Here is a 12,349-nt window from a genome sequence, read left to right as displayed (position 1 = left end):
CCTTTCGGCAAATTTTCCTTTGCCGATGCGCTGTCTGTCTGACTGACAGGCAGGAGGCGTTAATGGTGGATACACAGTATTTCATGGGCGACCTACAAGAAATGCTGGGCGGGCACCAGCGAATGGGGCGGGCTAAAGGGCGGGCTAACCCACCCCGATATCCGATTTCACAACACTACAAGCAGCCGCTGAGTGACTCCTAGGTCCCATGGCGACTGAGAGCACCGGGGAGAAGAGCAGAAACCATTCAATGTTAAGTAACCATTGAATGATTTCTCCTCAGTGCGGGCATTAGCGACATCCGTTCACAACCCTGCGCATGGGTTCGGACAACAGGGTGGCATGCATTCTCCGGGGCGGTACTTACCTGCTCGCAGTGCTCTGTACACACGCAGCCCAGTAAAAAGGTCTGAATCGGGCCCTATATGACCCCGGAATATGTTAATCTTGTCATTTAGATTTTACTTACTTTACCTCTCGTTTACTAATTTAATAAAGTAAAAAATACACTCATAATACAGTGGTGGATTTTTACCCAGGAGAAGCCACTCCCCTGCTAATACACCAAGCAGGGGAGTGGCTTTCTAAACCCTTTCTAAATTCTCCAGGCTGCAGCCGATGCAGTCCTTAGAAGCCATGCTGTTCCCTTGCAGTACCATGTTAAGCCCCACCCCAGACTTAAGCCCCACCCCTGCAGACAGCAGACTTAAGTCCTACCTCCCTGTAAGGTCAACAGCTTCAGCCCATAGAAGCCAGACTGTATCCTTGCAGTGCTAATTTAAGACCTGCCCCAAACTTAAGCCCATCCCATGCTTACCGTGGACTGAAGGGAACCAGGAGAAGATCAACCAGCCACACCCCCCCAGCCGGACAGGTAAGCAGCTGCCACTGCACATAAATCATACAATATAGTTTTAAACAATGAACACAGCAGCTTTATTAGGGCACCTAGTCCTAGTGCTGGTTGTCAACGTTATCATCCTGATCATCAATATTATTATTTATGGGAGTATTCCAATGACATGCAAATAATTGTATAGCTATACCAACACAATCTAGGCTATTCAATTAATATCCAATTTACTGTAATATCCAGTTACTTTAAAGAGATTAAAAAGTTAAATTGGACCCAATCATGAATGGGGCAAAACCCCTCTGGTCATTAGTTAACGCACTGAATGATCCATGAATACCGTACGATCAGAAAGTACTTCCTATCATTTCAGTATTGTTATTAAATGATGTGACGCTTCAAGGCAAAAAGTTTCAGTGTTCAGCATTGTGTAACATGGTGACAGATCCCTACAAGTATAACTATTGTAAAAACTTGTGTGTACTAAATCCCTTTGGGAGCAATTATTCTACTTGAGGTATGCTACATTGAAGGTGAATTTTGATATGACAACAAAAGAACCAAACTGACAACGAAAAGGACTAAAGAAGAAAAGCATTAACCGTAAACAAGAACTAGCCTGAGTAATTAGCGACATCAAATGCTTTTGTGTCTACAGAGACTTTATTCCGGAAAATGTTGTTTGAAGCAACACTCCCGAGAGAACGTAATTATTCCAAGCTTTGGACAAGTGGCAGCCACTTTCATGTAGAGATGAACAAACTTCCTGGATTGTGTAGTACATGTTCATTTCAGCCATTAGCGCTATGGCTCCACTTTAGCAAATCATAGGCTCTGGTCTCACAACAATTTGTTAATTCACCCCCCCCCCCCCCCCCCCATCTTTTCTATGGTAGAAAGAGGATGTGTTCAGGATGCCAGCGTTCAATATACCATCTCAAATGCCACCAGAAGACCATCGGTGGAGCCAGGATAAGGATGCAGATGCCAGAATAGGACAGCCATCCTCCCAGTCAGTGAGTATGTGGGGATTGTCATTGGGTGGCTGGGGAAGGGGAGCAGTTAGGTTTAGGCAGTAGTAGGGGGCCTTAGGGTTAGGCTGCAGGGTGGGGTGGTGGGGGGGTTAGGTTTAGGGGGTGTGGTACGGGGGTAAAGTCTAAGCACTAGCCGGGAGGTTAGGGTCAGGCTGCAGGGTATGTGTGTGTGTGTGTGTGTGTGTGTGGGGGGGGGTTAGGTTTAGGCAGCATGGCGTGGGGTAAGGTCTAAGCAATAGCGGGGAGGGTTAGGGTAAGGCTGCAGGGGGTGGTAGGTTTAGGGGACAGGTTATGGGGTCACGAGCTGGGCAAGAGAATCAGGCAGCGGCAAGGAAGAAAAACCCCAATACAAATGAATGGCCAGCCAGTGATTTCTGATTGGCTGAGAGAGCTCTCAGCCAATCACTGGCTGCCCATTCATTTGTATTGGGGTTTTTCTTCCTTGCAGCTGTGGCTGCCTGATCCTCCAGCCCAGCTCGTGACCTGTTCCCCTCTACGGTTCACTGGCGTCCCCCTGCCCGCTGCCTATGCGTCCGCTGCACCTGCCAGCCTCTCCCCATGCCCGGCTCACCGGCGTCCCCCGCCTGCTGACTATTTGTCAGCTCACCCTGCCCGGCTCTTCCCTGCAGTTCCCCGGCATCCCCCGCCCGCTGACCCTGCCTGGAGACTGCACAGAAGATTTAGGAAATCTTCTGTGCAGCCAGTGCGACTGCATGACTCCGATCGGGTCGGACGGGGTGTCAAAACATGCGATTTGAATCGGGTGAATCGGGTGAAATCGGGCCCAAATCGCATAATGTAAGGGGGCCTTTGGTCCCCCTGTGGGCCAGTCCAACCCTGCCTTTTAATAGTGCTGGGACATAGGGCCTTATTCTAGTTCACTCAGAGGCAAATTCCTTCTCAGATGGACAAAACCATGTGCACTGCAGGGGGGCAGATGTAACAAGTGCAGATAGAATTAGATTTGGGTGAGTTATTTTTTTCGGTGCAGGGTAAATACTGGCTGCTTTATTTCTACACTGCAATATAGATCTCACTTTGAAGAAAAACCCCACCCAAATCTAATTCTCTCTGCACATGTTACATCTGCCCCACCTGCAGTGCACATGGTTTTGTCCATTTGAGAAGGAATTTGCCTCTAAGAGTGAACTAGAATAAGGCCCTCAGTGTCTTGTAGTAGCGTCATCATCTACAATACAGAAATCAGGACCTTATTTGATTATTCTATTAAGCTTGTCAACCCGTGCATACACAGTTCTATCTCCCCCATACAGTATATGTAAAACATTTAATAATGGATCTTTTAGGGACACTTCTTGGCCTGAGCCTGTACCATTACTCCTGCTGGATAAAGTTAACTGAATCATTTCCTACAAAAATGAAATTTGCATGATTATCGCTGATTAGAAAGAGCCAAATTATTAGTGATTATGCTTTGTGATATGATGCCAATTTAATCAGAGAATGTATTTAATTATAAAATCAGCACATTTTAGGCCTTCTGGTAGCTGAATTGCTGTAATAGGTTACATTGGTCAAATTAGAAAATCAAGACACTCAATTGGACAGTAAATCTGATTGCTACGGGCGCCCGAACTTTACTAATATAACTATTTGTACAGGGAAATGTTTTATTACACTAAGTACGAGATATAGTGAGATGATATCACATGTGAACTCGGGAAACCCTAAAATGTCAAAAATAAATTGTCTATCTGAATACTATAAGAATGAAAGCATATTATATAGTGGGAATATTCCTGATTAAAGAAGTCTGTCCAAACTCCTAATTTATTGAGTTTAAACTAATGATCTGTTGGTCACACTACAAACCATGACCCTACCATACCCCTTTCACACCAGAAAATGCAGGGACTTAGCTGGGAATACAGTCCAGGGATCAAGCAGGGACATTCCCGGGTTGGACCCTTTCACAATAGCCTAGTCCCTGCATTTTCTGGTTTAAGGGGGAGAGAAACCATCCGCCCCCCACCTCCAGCCCACTTATGTGCAGCTAGAGAAAAAAGAAGGGTACACTGCGCTATACAATATGTAAATGATGTTGAATTGGAATAGATCGAGTTAAATTAAATGATGTTGAATTGGAATAGATCGAGTTAAATGCAGTTAGAATTAAAATCAAATACCGTAGCGCCAATTAATGTTTAAAATACAGTTTAATCGAAAACATGTAGATGTTACGGCATCATTTCACATGAATAATAAATGAATAAAAACGGAAGAGTAAAAAAAAAAAAGGGGGGGGGGGGGTGTCTGTGTTATGACAGAGGGAACCAAAAATTAAAATTAGTCCATACGGTACCGTATTTAGCCAGATCCAATATTAGGAGGGTCTGTTCCTATAATGCCTCTTTCAGATGGGATGGAACTGAAACCAACTTGAAGCCCACTTGAGGTTTTCCAACAGTTTTGAAGGGAGGTATTGTGGGTTATGTAGTTTGTCCAACTTGCCCGCGGTAGGTATTGTATGGGATAATTTGTCCCTCATTTGTTCTGAACCTCCGTTCGGGTTTGGAGACCCAAGTTGTCCTCTTGGAATGGGGGTTGATAACAGATGTGGGTCATTCAGCAGAAAGGGATTAGAGGCTGGTCCGGAGCACAATAACAGTGGTGGCAATGACTCAAAGTAGGACTGGATTAGTGGGTTCCCTCAGATCCACCAACGTGTTTCACCGTTGTCCCGGCTTTATCAAGGTCTGGTGTGCACCTATGTGCTGCAGCAGGTCCAGGCAGCGGCATTGAGGCAGTGTGGTCCGGCAGCGGCATCCAGGCAGTGGAGTCTGGGCAGTGACATCCAGGCAGGGGCGATCTGGGCAGCGGTGGTTGAATTCAGCCAATCAGCATCTGGACAGTCTTTTCAAAATATTTCCAAATTCAGCAGGGCTTCCCACCCTACCGCCTGACAAATAGTGTTACAAGCTCCCAGTCGCCGATGGCCGGGTCTCCGCTGCCTGGATGCTGCTGTCTGGACCCCGCTGTCTGGATGTCGCTGCCTGGAAACCGCTGCCCACCACCGCAGCTGTAAGGGAGTATCTGCAAGCCAGGTAAGTAGCTTTCACACCGGCCTGTATCCCGGGCTGGTCCCGGGAGCAACCCTGCTAGCTGGCAGGGTTGAAATACCTGGGAACCTTTCACACTAGGGCTAGTCGCAGGATGTTCCCGGGGGCCAACCCAGGAATTTAGGTTGGTGTGAAAGGGGTATCAGATACAAACTTTCTTCTGTTTCCAAATGTGAAGTTGCCTTTTAATGAAATGGGCACAGAATAACAGAAATGTTTTTATCAGGCACAAAAGTGACTTTGTAGAATGTCAAAAGGAAGTGGACATCATTATGTAATGGCTGCTGATTCAGACGAAGAATACATTTAATTCAGTATAGTGCACCAAGCCTGCGGAGAGATGATACATTGTATTTTCATTATCAATATGACAAGGCCGCACCTGTGGAAAATAAAGGCTAAAGATATAGCTGAGTGGGTAAAATAAAAGTGAAGTAACAATGTAGATGTTGATGGTATTGACAAATATAGTTAAAGTGCCACTATCACACAAATGGGGGAAGAACAAGAAGCGGAAGTGTCCATGGCTGAGGATTCTCATTGGGCCTCCTGGGCACACCCCTTTTAATTTGTCAAACAGAATACGTTTGCAATTGGGGCTAGTGTGGGCAATCCCAGGATCAGGAGTGTCAGTATCCCAGGACATGACCCTAAAATTGAAGGGATTTGAATCCTGAGATTCCGGGATTAGCCTACGCATGCGCAAATCTAATGCCGGGCAGCGCAGAACACTTGTTCAGGCGCTGCCCAGCCGATCCAGACATGGGCTGTGTTGCTCTGTGGCACTACGCATTGTTACACGTCGTCAGAGGTCATACTGTGCAGCCGGACTGCTGCTCTGCACTGTTCAGCTTCCCTTCAACACGTCGCTCGACTCCCAGGCAACATGCACTGCCTGGCTCCCGTCCTAAGCACCACCTGGCTGCTGCCTGTCACCACCACCACCTTTTTAAAGGTGATATATATATATACTAGGTGATTCATCGCGCCCTACGGGCGCTCTTCACACCGTCGTAAGGGGCTGCGCCCCCTTAATTTGTGAACGTTTGTATATGAGAAATATGGTTAGAATTTTATGAAAGATGCCCTGTATTGCAACTTAGGTGTCCGCGAATCGCGGGAGGGGGGGTCGCGGAGGGTGCCGCGAATTGCAGGAGGGGGGGTCGCGGGGGGTGCCGCGAATTGCAGGAGGGGGGGTTGTGGGGGGGTGGATGCTGCGAATCGCGTGAGGGGGGTCGCGGGGTGGGTTGCCGGGGGTCACGGGGGCGGGGGTTGCGGCGAATCATGGTAGGGGGGGTCGCGGGGGTTGTGCCGTGAATCACGGGAGGGGGGGTCACGGGGTGGGGTGCCGAGAATCGCGGGGGGGTGTGTGTGTGCCGTGAATCGCGGGAGTGGGGGTTGTGGGGGGGGGGTGTGACGCGAATCGCCACAAGAAAAAATCAACACAGAAAGGTCAACACATGTAAATGTTGACATAAGTGTGGCACTTCATTGGTGTCCATGTCGACACATGAGAATGAATATGAAAATATTCAAAAAATGAAAAAAAAAAACTTCAAAAACTCATGTCAACCTTTTTCATTGTCGGCCATAGCCGTGTCAGTGTTTTCCATGTGCAATTTAATTCTGGAGCTGCCGCGAATCACGGGGGGTGACGCGAATTGCGGGAGGGGGGGGGGTCGCGGGGTTGGATGCCGTGAATCGCGGGAGGGCGGGGTTCACAGGGGTTCCGGTGGGGGGTTGCCGCGAATTGCGGGAGGTGGGGGGTCACGGGGGGTGCCGCAATTCGCGGGAGGGGGGGTTGCGGGGGGGTGTGACGCGAATCGCCACAAGAAAAAATCAACACAGAAAGGTCAACACATGTAAATGTTGACATAAGTGTGCCACTTCATTGGTGTCCATGTTGACACATGACAATGAATATGAAAACATTCAAAAAATGAAATAAATCTTCAAAAACTCATGTCAACCTTTTTCATTGTCGACCATAGCCGTGCCAGTGTTTTGCATGTGCCATTTAATCCTGGGGCTGCCGCGAATCGCGGGGGGTGCCGCGATTTGCGGGAGGGGGGGTTGCGGGTGGTGGGTGCCGCGAATCGCGGGAGAGCGGGGTTCATGGGGGTTCCGGTGGGGGGTTGCCGCGAATTGCGGGAGGGGGGGGTCGCGGGGGGTGCCGCGAATCGGCGGAGGGGGGGTTGCGGGGGGTGTGACGCGAATCGCCACAAGAAAAAAATAACAACACAGAAAGGTCAACACATGTAAATGTTGACATAAGTGTGGCACTTCATTGGTGTCCATGTCGACACATGAGAATGAATATGAAAATATTCAAAAAATGACAAAAAAACTTCAAAAACTCATGTCAACCTTTTTCATTGTCGACCATAGCCATGTCAGTGTTTTCCATGTGCAATTTAATTCTGGAGCTGCCGCAAATCACGGGGGGTGCCGCGAATTGCGGGAGGGGGGGTTGCGGGGGGGGTGTGACGCGAATCGCCACAAGAAAAAATCAACACAGAAAGGTCAACACATGTAAATGTTGACATAAGTGTGCCACTTCATTGGTGTCCATGTCGACACATGACAATGAATATGAAAACATTAAAAAAATTAAAAATAAATCTTCAAAAACTCATGTCAACCTTTTTCATTGTCGACCATAGCCATGTCAGTGTTTTGTATGTGCCATTTAATCCTGGGGCTGCTGCGAATTGTGGGGGGGGGGGGTGCCGCGAATCGCGGGAGGGGGGTCGCAGGGGGGGTGCCGCCAATCGTGCAAGGGGGGGGCGCGGGGGTTCTTTTTGCCGCGAATCGCGGGAGGGAGGTCGCGGGGGGGTGTTTTTTCCGCGAATCGGGGGGGGGGGGGGGGTCACGGGGGAGGGTTTGCCGCGATTCGCGGGAGGGGGGGGTCGCGGGGTGGTGTTTATGCCGCGAATTGCGGGAGGGTTCGTGGGGGGGTTCTTTTTGCAGCGAATCGTGGGAGGGGGGGTCGCGGGGGTGTTTTTGCTGCGAATCGCGGTAGGGGGGGTCGCGGGGGAGCGGGTGTTTTTGCCGCGAATCGCGGGAGGGGGGGGCGTGCGGGGGGGGGGGGGTTTGCCGCAAATCGCGGGAGGGGGGCGCTCACCTGGTGGCTGTGGAGTAGCAGTGCTGGGCAACAGGCGAAGGCAGTGGGTGTCTGGCACTGTCTGTGGGCTCACTGGGCTGGTTCTCTGTCACATACCTCCCAACATGACCCTCTCCAGGAGGGACACAATGCTCTGTTTCTAGACTTCCCCTTAATGTATGATTGCCATCACCTGTTTTAAACAGGTTAATTTCTCAGAAAGGTGTTCAGCACAGATGAAGGCAATCACACATTAAGAGGAAAGTCCAGGAACAGAGCGTTATAGACACAGACACCCACTTTGAGTGACAGATGTAGCCAAATATATAGGAGATATATATATATATATTTTTTTTTCTAAAATAAAAGAAGATGGGCGCTCCAATGGTGCTTTACCACTTAAAAAAGACGATTTTATTCAGTAAAAGACATATAACAAAGGGTGAGGTCACGTACCGCAGACAGCGGCTCAGAATTGCTGCAGTTTCACAGTGTGGAATGGTACACAGTACCTAGCAAACGTTGGAGAGGTTACACTCTCTCCAGCTCCAGGCCACGCCCCTATGCATTTCGTCACACCGGACTTCGTCTATATACTGTAGATATATCTATATATGTATATATCTATATATATATATATAGGGAATTTGCAGGGTAGAATATATAGATATATACATAGATGGATAGATAGATAGATCTAATAGATTATCTATCTAATTGTAACTAAATAAATAGACAGAGTTTAATCAGTGAGGGAAAAGAAGTTTTGTTTATAGAAATTACCTATATTTTTGGTTTTTCTAGACTAATAAAAAACAACATCACTGTTATACAGTAGAGATGAGCGGGCTTGGATCCTAGAGAGCCAAACCCCCCCCCCCCCCTGAACTTACCTTATCCGAGGCGTTCTTGAGTCGTTCGCGTCCATCCCCCCCCAAAATTCAGGTCGAAAACGAGGCCAAAACGTCATCATCCCGTGTCGGATTCTCGCGAGATCGGATCTCTATATAAGTCCCGGCTTCCGGCACCATCTTCAGTCTTTGTGTGAAAGTCAGACAGCACGGATGTGTCCGTGCTGTCTGCAGCAGGAGGGGGACACTATAGGGGCTAAAGGGGGGTAAAACGGCAGAGGGGGAAGCGTGCTGTCTGCAGCAGGAGGGGGACACTATAGGGGCTGAAGGGGGGTAAAATGGCAGTGGGGGAAGCGTGCTGTCTGCAGCAAGAGGGGGGCACGATGGGGGCTGCAGGGGGGAACAAATAGCAGAGGGGAAAGCTATGGGGCAACAGGGGGGATATCAGTCCAGGGGTGCCCGCATCTGTCCCATAGGTGCCCACATTTGTCTCATATCAGTCCAGGGGTGCCCGCATGTGCCCCATATCAGTCCAGGGGTGCTCGCATGTGCCCCATATCAGTCCAGGGGTGCTCGCATTTGTCCCATATCAGTACTGGGGTGCCCGCATGTGTGCCATATAATTCCATGGGTGCCCCAATGTGTCCCATATAAGTCCAGGGGTGCCCGTATGTGTGCCATATAATTCCATGGGTGCCCCCATGTGTCCCGTATAAATCTAGGGATGCCCACATGTGTGCCGTATAAGGTACTTGTTTCCTATCTGGGCGCCCAGGTTTTCTACGTACGGCACCGTAATGAAATCGGATCGCATCGCATCGGATTCGGTACTCGATGATGTACGATGGCATACGATGCTATCCGATCCGATTTCATTTTAAATCGGATCGCATCGCATGCGGTGACGCGATCAACCAGATTTTTACATTGGAATCAATGTTAAATGGTCCCTGAGACCCGATTTTACATTGATTTCAATGTAATAACCCCGCAAACCCACGATTTGTATAGGAAACCCCCCCCTGATGGTTTAAAATGCGCCTCCATTGTTAACGCCACGCCAGTATTGACGTCAACCCGAAGCGTGGCGAGCGCAGCGAGCCACGCGAGGGGCGGCGGTACGCGTCCTCCGACTTTTTCATATCCCCACTATCCACGTCGGCGTGGAGATGAGAATAGAATAGTGTGGTGAGCCCGAAGCGTGGCGAGCGCAGCGAGCCCCGCGAGGGGACGCGGATACCTGTGAAGCCTGCGAGGGGACACGGATACCTGTGAAGTATCCGCGTCCCCTCGCGGGGCTCGCTGCGCTCGCCACGCTTCGGGCTCGGTGGCTCGCTGCGCTCGCCACACTATTCTATTCTCAACTCCACGCCGATGTGGATAGTGGGGGTATGAAAAAGTCGGAGGACGCGTACCGCCGCCCCTCGCGGGGCTCGCTGCGCTCGCCACGCTTCGGGTTGACGTCAATACTGTGTTTCTGTGCAGATGTGACAAGGGGAGGGCTTTGAAGGGTAAATAAATACAGTAGTGTTACAGATGGGCCATCCTATGGGCCAACCATAAAAGCGGGAACAAAATCGGATCGCATCGCATCGTTCAATATCGTGTATGTGCATTTGTGGTATCCGATGCGATGCGATCCGATTTTTATACGGAGAATAGCATGGTGCGCAATTAACGTAGCGGGCGCCCAGATAGGAAACAAGTACCCTGTATAATTCCATGGATGCCTCCATGTGTCCCGTATCAGTCCAGGGGTGCCCGCATGTGTGCTGTATAATTCCAGGGGTGCCTCCTGTATCAGACCAGGGGAGCTGAGTTTTTTTAAATGAAAAGAAAAAACAAGGTGTTTTACTGGTTTTTTAAATTTTTTTACTGCAGTGGCTGTTAAGTATGCTGTATCAGTCCAGCGGTGAGCCAAGAGTGCTGTATATTTCATGGGGTGTTGCTAAGTCTACCGTATAATTCCAGGTGTGCTGCTCTTTTTTTAATTAAAAGAATAAAAAAGTTTTTCTTTTTTTACTGCAGGAATGTTGCCATGTCTGCCGTATAATTCCATGTCTGCCGCCATGTGTGCTGTATAAGTCCAGGGGTGCCGCCATCTGTGCCGTATAATTCCATGTGTGCTGTATCAGGTCAGGGGTGCACGCATGTGTGTCGCATAATTCCTGGGGTGAGCCAAGTCTGCCGTATAATTCATGGGGTGCTGCCAAGTGTGCTGTATTAGTCCAGGGGTGATGCTAAGTGTGCCATATCAGTCTAGTGTTTGTGCCGCCCACTTGTGTGGCTTATCATAGTCATCCAGCTACCTTGGTGCAACCTTTTGGCCTAAAAACAATATTGTGTGGTGTGAGGTGTTCTTAATAGACTTGAAATGAGTGAAAATGAATGTTATTGAGGTTAATAATAGCGAAAGAGCAAAAAAAAAAATATATATTTTTTTAAATCAGAACCCAAAACCCAAAATACAAAACCTTGAGGGGGTGTTTTGGCAAACCTATTAGAACCCAAAACCTGAAGGTAATCACAGCCCAAAACCCAAAACGCGAAAAGTGGCCGGTGCACATCCCTTCTATACAGTGCCTATAAAAGTTCTAAAGGCGCTGAACACATTCAGGAGGACCGTACTGTATATCTTTGGATTTGCACTAACCTCATAATAATAAAGGAGTAATGTGATTGCCTGTCATCAAGATACAACAATAGTTGTAATCATCTAATGTTTATGTTGGTATAACCTGCAAAATTACAGAAAGAAACGGAGCAGATTACGGTAGGTGCTGTAAAATTAAATTAACGTTCATTAATTTATCCCAGATAAACTTTTTTATGCACTATTGAATTTGGAAGCTTTGGCTAATTGCATAATCCTCTGCTCATCAGTTTGTAATAATGTTGACATTAGTAAGTTCTGATTTGTCATCTGCAGGACATTAACTAGGTTGGCACAGGGTGTGCCAACGCAAACAGCACTGCAGGGTAGGAAGTGCTGTTGGCTGCACTTGGTAATTATCTGTTTTAATTATTTTCACTTCTAGCATCCATCTTCTTTGAAGGGTAGCACCTCCAGATTACCCGGTTTCATTCCCCCACCCCTTCCATCACTAATGCCTATACAACATCCATGAACTTCACATGTGAGCTCTTTGTTATTCAGTCAAACTGTCCTTTATTAAGATTATGACCATTCTTAGGATTCAAACTCATTGCCTGTGGCATTGCAGGCAGAAACTCTATGCATGACCTGTCTGACCCTGAATAGAAAGCTTGAGAAGTCTAACTATTTAAAGCTGCCCTTGTACTTCATAATAAAATGATCAGCATTTCATTTGTGCAGAGCTATATAGTTTGTGGCCACAAATGATTAGATCTGCTTTATTGTAGTGCCTTTTTTTACATACTACATGTAGCTTCATATACTTAGAAAT

Source organism: Crinia signifera, chromosome 2, assembly GCF_055691185.1.
Source record: "Crinia signifera chromosome 2, ASM5569118v1, whole genome shotgun sequence".
Lineage (NCBI taxonomy): Eukaryota > Metazoa > Chordata > Amphibia > Anura > Myobatrachidae > Crinia > Crinia signifera.
Note: the sequence above shows the minus strand (reverse complement) of the source record.